Source organism: Anarhichas minor, unplaced genomic scaffold (assembly GCF_050575085.1).
Source record: "Anarhichas minor isolate MPS153535 unplaced genomic scaffold, ASM5057508v1 ptg000004l, whole genome shotgun sequence".
Lineage (NCBI taxonomy): Eukaryota > Metazoa > Chordata > Actinopteri > Perciformes > Anarhichadidae > Anarhichas > Anarhichas minor.
In genome coordinates, this window is record NW_027466450.1 from 15,913,103 (window position 1) to 15,921,390 (window position 8,288).

An 8,288-nucleotide genomic window follows, 5' to 3' on the forward strand; every position below is an offset into this window, starting at 1 on the left:
ATTTTTTTTTTTCCTTGGCCAGCAAGAGGAGACATGTCGGATTGTGACAGGACCAGGGCTCACACACACACACACACACACACACACACACACACACACACACACACACACACACTTTTTGCCTCAGTATATGCTAATTATAATTGCTGTCCACACTGTACTTGAAATTACTATCATTATGGAGATGGGATTGATGTGAATGTGTGAGAAAAGGCAGGTTAGAGAGCCAGAACCATTTACACCATTGAGTGCGTTTACAGGGACACTGATAAGCCGTTTAGGAGGTTTATCCCGTTGATGATCAGATCAGGGCTGTGGTAGTTACATGAGGACGGAGGAATCATCTTATTCATATTCTCCGTATGCATGATAAATACTACCGTTGATATATCGCAATAACCGTTGAAGGTGTAGAAATCTGGCTTCGATATATCCCGGTTTCTTACGGAGTAATCTGCAGAATAAGGGAATACATGGAAGAGCGTTACGCTATTAGGATACAAAAGAAAGCTCACTGTGTTCTATAAGAATTATGGGAAAAAAAAGACAAAATCAGATGGTGTTCACTAAAAATGGGGATTACAATTTCAGAATACATTTAAAAAAACAGAACGATATACGCCATATGCACATATTACAATACAAGTCTCACATTATCTAACATTAATGAAAAAAATGCTTTCACTGGGTGCACATTTCTCCATTATTTAGTCCAAAGCAGAAAGGGGTGACTAGTTATGACAAAAAAGTGTGAATAGCATAATGAAATAGCCTGATTTAAATGAGCATTATGTTCAATGTTTTGCAGCCAAACACACAGGCGGAATATGTTTCATTTGATTTCTGTATACAAATCCGTATATATTATTCCAAGTATGCCTCGACACGTTTCTGCTGCCGGTCGGTTGTCTTCTTGCTGCGGCAGGTAAACAACGGCAGAGGAAGAATACTTCTTCTTCTCAAACTTCTATTTTTCGTGCCACTCACCCACAGGCACTTCCTGTTGGAGAAACAAAGGGTTGCAAAGGGTCAATTGATTTTTGCCTTACATCATGATTATTGATTTAAACTTGTTTCTTGAGTTTAGGCTGATTTTAAACTGCCAGCTTCACACCCGGCCGGGGACTATGGATGAAAACTAGCCTCCTGGCTAATTCTGCCATATTTACATGAATGTTTATTAATATTAATATGAACTGTCCCTGAGCAAATAAACTGAATAAATAACAATAAAATAAAACTGTTCATTTACAGTTGAGCTGACTTGTTTCGCTCTTTTACTTTTACTCTATGTGAATGTTTAGACAGTTACTTTGTTGGGTTTCTCATTGGGACTTCTTGGTAATTTATACTGGAGATACTCCCTCTTGCAGGTACTTTGACAGCTCGTATATTCTCTTTTTGGTATCTCATCTTTTGCACCTACGCACGCATTATAATGAGGGCAGACGACTCTCATATTTTAGAATAAAACAACTAACACTAACAACTCCAATAAGATGCAGCTGCTGCATTCGTCTGTTTTCACCGTGAGACGGAACCCCCCCCCCCCCTTCCCCCCCCAAAAAAAACAACAGCGGAAGAAGCCATGAGCTGCATTTGGATTGACAGCTCGATGGATCAGCCAACAGGCGGCCAAATGTGGGAGTAGTGGTGGGTTCATGGTGGCCTCGCAGTGCTCTGTGTATTTCTATCCTCCACAGGAAGCATCTCATCAGCGGATGCATGCGGGCAGACTCTGCTGAGAAGTACTAGTCCCCACCCTGTCACGGCTCGACTACCGCCATCAGTATGTAGAGGGCTTCTTTCGTCATTCCTCCTGAAAAGCTGAAATATGCCCGAGCTGTTTTCTTTTTTTGCCTCTGTGTGTCCCATTTAGAAGCTTCAATTAGCAAGTTGTACTTGCTGTTGCATGTTTTTAATGTATTCCGATTCGTTTCAAAAGTCTGCCTCTGTCTCAGCTCTGCCGGCTCAGTGTCTGCAGGTGTGTTTAGATGTACAATGAGTACCTGAAATAATTGTTGGACAGCAGTCTCTTGCGATGCCATGCCGTTGTACCGACTGCCCATTAATCCAAAACCCCGGAAAAAGTCCCACTGGACTGAAAGGCCATCTGTCCTACAGCCCGTTAGCCAGAAAACAAACTCCCATATTGTTTCCGAAGGCCCATCGCTCCGAAAATACTAACTCGAATGACGTCATCCTACTTTACCGGTCGCAATTTATTTTCGTTCGTACCATGACGAAGGCTTGAACCGCCGTACTCTGGCCCTGGGTGAGGAAAGTACCATGATGCTGTTCTGCACACAACTAGCCACGGTGCCTCTGTTTGTTGCACGGAGAGTGTGTTTATTTACTTTTGGATAAATTGGCCTTTAGAAAAATTGACTCTTCTTTTAAAGATAACCTTCTGTTGGATAAAGAATTTCGATTTTTCTATTTACTATTTTCGTGGTAGTGGAATGTTGAAATAACGGGCCATCGGAACAATGGACGGGTGTTTTCAGGATAAGGCCGGTACGTTCAGTCTCTTGTCCTGTTAGGGCGACTGTGGCTCAGCGGTGGAGCGGGTCGTCCTTCAATCAGAGGATTTGTGGTTTGATCCCCTGCTCCGCTGGTCCATGTGTCCCTGGGCAAGAGACTTAACCCTGAATGGTTGAACAGTTCTGATGTTTTGGCATCTTGCATGGTAGCCCCTGCCATCAGTGTATGAATGGGTGAATGACATGTAGTGCACTGTTGCCATTTGGGTGACATTGGACATTCTGGTTCTTTTGCAGTGTCGGAATAACGGGCCGTCGGAACAATTCATGCGGTGAAAATACAGCATGTCATTATGCACATCGTTACAATGAATCCTCTTACGTTTTAGTTCCAGTCAAGTAGCTCTCACACAGCAAGTTAAAAGAATGCTCAAAAGGAGCGTCTCATACACGGCAGCTCATTAACTCAAAAGTTTGGTGCAAAGAAACTTTGTCTGTGACTTTTCTTAATGCTAAAAACAGTTCCTGTGCTCCCAGGAGGTTGCGTAGGTGGCCCTGAAGTGAAAACACAAAAGTAGCGAAACTAATGAATAAGCAGTGGAGGTGATTCCAGCCACTTCATCTCATTTCTCTTGTTTGTTAGACGTGTGTGTGTGTGTGTGTGTGTGTGCCCACGCATGTGTGTGAGCGTCTCAGGCACAAAAGGAGAAAGTCAAACACATGGAGGGCAACAGTTGGTGAATGGGATACATGTGAATCCATCTGCGGGGATTTTAAATGAGTACCAGCTGTGACTGAGGCTGTTACCAATGTGGAGTCATTACATTACTTCTATCAAAGAGCTTCACTTATCACAACTTGTGACCGGTGCTGTATATTTTCTGCCCAATTTAGCGTGATTGAAGTGGGCAATTATTCACAGTAACCTCTATGTGCACAGATGGAGCCGTCTCACACAGCGTCGGCGGTCTGCGCGGCTCTTCTTTGCAAAGATGAATGTTGAAATGAACACATATCAAAAGGGCTGTATTACAAGCATGACCGGTTTGATATGTGGGCCTGACTGTCGGGCCACACTAATTGGCCACTCGCTAAACCCCAGCAAAAGATTAAAGTTCAAGTTTACTTTAGTTTAAAAAGTGGGCAAGTGTGAAAACCAGACAGACAGCGAGCTCGGGCTAAACAGAATCACCAAACTGTGGAACAGACATGCAGTGCTGGGTGAAGACGGGGCCGGTATGTATACTGATGGGCTAATCAAGTAAATGAGGAGCAGCTGAGTAAGTAAGTGGAGAGGGAGTGACTGGATCTGCAGCGTGTTGCTGAATTAATGTTCAGAATCTGGCACAAGTTTGTGACAAAATGACATTAAATGTGTTCTTCTTCAGCCACCGGCTCCCTTTAGTTCCAGCTGGTTCAGCGGCGGTTTGCTGTGCGCTTCGGTCTTCACTCTTTATTTCCATTTCCATGGTGCTACATTATCACATTGTCACGCATGTAGCATCAAATATACAAATATATGTTTACTCCCGACACTTTCACAGGCGCCTTATATGCGTTCATTCATTCACACACGTCAGCTAGGTACATTACAAAGTGAGCTGGAAATGGCTTCAGCTCACAAACAGAGTTCATGTTAATGAGCTACCTACTGCTACTCCAGGACACGTTATTTCAGAATTTATGTCTGTATGTATGTACTTGTCATCTTTTGATATAAGAAACAGATAACACCATAATATTAAATCTAACGCAAGAAGTCAGAGTGTTGGGGGGGAATTGTAACACTGACAAAATAAGTTATATTAACCCGCTGTATCACAAATAAAAGCACCTCAAATATAATACATATAAATATGTAATATTCACACTTTATGTCAATATCTAATATTGTTTGAATACATATAAAAACCTACATTATTTTCTGAAATGAAGTGTTTATTGATGAGCTGCTACACTAGATGAAACACAATTTGAATACACTCCTTTTGAATGTCATTTTACGTTTGAATTAAGTGAAATATGTTCATTTTCTAAAAGAAAACACAGACAAACAGGTGCTGACATTGGGAGATGTGGATTGTAACACTGTGTTACAATTGCCCTCCATCTTGCAGCCGTGACAAAATGTTGAATGCTGGCAAGCAACACCTGTATTCCCATTGGTTCATTTGTAACCAATTACCGTGAGATAAAATGAATGCAAGTTTAAATTCTCAGTCATCTAAACTTTGGACAGCAGAGCAAAAAGTGACTTTCATACCTCAAAATTAGAGAATTGGAGAATTAAAACTTTTCCCAAGGTGAAATGATGCATCTCCTTTTCCACAGGCAGAGAGAGAAGCCTACTGAGCGTGTGCAGAGGAAGTGTCATCACTCTATCTTGTCTCTGATTGGAGGAATTGAACGTGTTGAAATAACTCAGTCAGACTGCAGTTTGGGAAATAGTCACGAAATGCAATCTATCGGTTTTTGTGTACAGGGACAAAAACTGTCTACGCTACAAAACAAAAGTGAGGTTTGGGCTTAATTATGTTTAGGAAAAACATAATTGTTATTAATTAAAACAACTAGGCGGTGGTAGGTTTGGGCAACAAAACCACATAGCCTTTAACTAGCGTGTCCATCAGTAAAAAGGATCCTCTTTGACTTTCTATTGGCATCGTTTTCATGTTGAGGGACATTCATGTCCTTGTTAACAAAACCACTCGATTTCATTCTGACACTATTTCAGCCATGGTACTGGGCTATAAGACTGGAGATATTGAGTGGTGAAGCTGTCATTGTTGTTTTTATTTTAAACTCCATAGGTGTCGAGCTTGACAGGCACAGCAACACTAGGATGCATAGTTACTGCACAGCGTGTATGTATATGCACACTTAAACCTCATGGTTAGTGAAAGATGAGGGTTACATGATAATACCGTTAACAGCCTTTGTGATTGGATGTTAACCTGCAGCGGCGGGGTTGAACTCGACTTTCACACCCGACCGGATGTTGCCACATTAAATATAATTGCTGACGCAGAATAGCTGCATACAGAAGTAACTGTAGGGCACGGGGTTGTTCTGTACCCAGAGCAGAGACATATGGAGAGAAACTGTTAGCTGAAGGTAGAGCCACCACCAGCAGCACAGCACGAGGGGCAGAAACAAAAGGCCACGCGGCAAATCTCTCACACCTGCCACCAGCGTGTTGTCAGAAAGCTCTGACAACACTAAAGTTAACTATATTATGCATGTTACATATATGTTGTGCATGGGCTACAGTTTGTCCCCATGACTTAAGAATATCAGCGGCTGGAGACCGGCTCGGGTTGTGAAGATGTTGTATTTGACTGCTCTGCCGTGAGACTTGAAGGCTCAACTTGTCTTGAGGGCTCGGAGCTGAGCATCAAGACCTTGGATCGATAAATATCGGGAAAAGAATTCTGTGATGTGCATAGTTTTGCATTTTGCAGCTCTGACAAACTGTTATGAATAATTAGTGATGTGGCAGGAATGCACGTGCAAAGTTTGCATAGTTAAATTCATTTCAGAGTTTTGTCATGTGGGACGCTGCAGCGCACTTAATCCAACGAACCAAAATCACATCAGATAACGCTGCTGTTCTATTCTACAGAGACGTATTTTGTCATTTAATTTGGAGTACTAAAGTTTAGCTGACAAAACGATCTCAACTCAAGGTCCACTTACTCGCTTGTTCCGGAGCTTTCGAGTATCCACATCAGCAGGTTGAGTTTGCTCAGTTGCCAAAGATGTCGAAAACCACCAGAATCTCCGGTTCGTTGTGTAAATTCCCTCCAGTCTCTCTCTTCTTTTCTCTCATGTTTGTACATCTACAAAACAGATTCATGATGATTTAGTTGAACATTTGAATCTTTATCCAAATGAGGGCGAAACTCACGTGGTGGTGAGGCAATGTTTTGCCGAGAAAATGAAAACAAAAAGCAATGCAGCGGTGGGCCAGTGAGTTAGTCTTGAGCAGCCAAGTGTGAGGCTGATTGCATGATCGCTTTTTGAAATATGTGAAGGGCAGTCATCCATACATACACGGACAGACAGACAGAGAAGTCTTACTTTATATAGTTAGAAAATGTAAATGTGTCGTGGTCACTCAGACTTCATTTTTGGCATTTGAACTATATTACGATGGCCAGCGAAGGAAACATTGTAATGAAAATGAAAAATCCCCAAAAATGACAATTTATTTGGTCCAGAGATGGTCTGTTGTGACAGTTGCTCAACATTTGTACGAGGAATAACAACAAAAAAAGGTTTGAACATAATTCAAAATGGTGTAAAAATCGACACGGAAATGGGCGTGGCTTAAATGGAAAGACTCGTCTGGACCCAGAAAATCAATGAAAAGAAAGGAAGCAATATTTTAAGGGTCAAACTAATGTCTTATTCAGCATTCGGTTGTAGCTCCGCCTTCTTGTGTCACTTCTGGTTGCAAAAATGGCAAGATGGCGGAGGCCAAAATATCAAGATTTCAGAACCATTGTCAGCTGTCCAGATCATGTTTCTTCCAGCTAAGAAATATCAGCAAACTGAGATCTGTGGTCTCAACAACTGAACTAGAGATGATCATACACGCCTTCATCTCTTCATGCATTGACTACTGCAACACACTTTTCTCATCACTCGGTGTATCTGCTCTTAACCGTTTGCAGGTAATTCAAAATGCTGCCGCCAGATTACTCACCAGGACAAATCGACGCTCTCACATCAGCCCCGTACTCCGATCTCTCCACTGGCTCCCTGTAGCATTTAGGATCCATTTCAAAATCCTCACTCTCACTTACAGAGCACGACACGGCCAGGCTCCTACATATGTCTGAATTACTTCACCCTTATTCACCCGCCCGTCCTCTCAGGTCAAACATGTTTAATTATCTGTCCGTCCCACGCACTCGCCTTAAGACGCGTGGTGACCGAGCTGTTGAGACAGTAGCACCAAGGCTGTGGAATGCTCTGCCTGCACCCCTACGCTTCTCAGAGTCTGTGAATTCATTCCAGAATCAGCTCAAGACACACCTGTTCAGACTGGCGCACAGAGACGTCTCATCCATGTTGGTATAAAATGTGCACAAAGGAAGCAGCTTTGTGTCTAGTGTTGAAGGATCCTTGAAGGATAGAAGTGAACACACTTCAATTAGTAAATACGCCAGAATGGCACCAGATGATTGAACCTTTCAGTGCACCAATATTATAACACAGCACACCCAACGTAATGCAAAGTGATTGATCGTTCTAGCTGTGCTCATGTCTATGAACAGGAAAACATCTGCAGCCATTTAAAACATAATGCTGAACAAAAGAGAAAGGAAACAGGAACAGGAGACAGGTCGACATCGAGAGAAAAGAAAGAAGCCATTAAATGCAAAAGAAGTGTGAAAATGTATTTGCTTTTGTTTGTGAGCACAACTCAACGGCACCAGCAGGCCTGCAAAACACAACAAGGTGACACCATATACCAATTAGTCTTCTTTGAAAATACCTGTTCACGCAGTTCTGAATTGATAAGCAGTACAACATTAACACATTTACATAAGCTACAAACTGGTTCTGTCATGCGCTTTTCAAAGTCCCTCTGTGCGTTACACTCCTGACATTCTGTTAGCAGAGGATACAGTAAGTATGTGTAAACCATTGAAAGCTGATGTGATGTGAAAGCTGATTTTACTGTCAGGTTGAGCTTGTGTTTCTGTACCTCTACATGTAAAATTACATTTCCTGACATCAGATCCAAGTATAACAACCTTTCTTCATTATTATTATCATTATTATTATCATGTCATT

At 42.0% G+C, this 8,288-nt stretch overlaps 1 long non-coding RNA gene across 1 annotated transcript; it reads right to left on the reverse strand.

Annotated features, from left to right (window-relative positions):
* Positions 1-562: 562 nt before the first annotated feature.
* LOC142964483 (uncharacterized) lies at positions 563-6,398 on the reverse strand. The gene is made up of 2 exons (XR_012957529.1): positions 6,180-6,398; positions 563-1,000 (listed from the first exon to the last, which is right to left on the reverse strand). It is a non-coding gene; the product is annotated as an uncharacterized LOC142964483 (long non-coding RNA).
* Between the last annotated feature and the right edge of the window lie 1,890 nt (positions 6,399-8,288).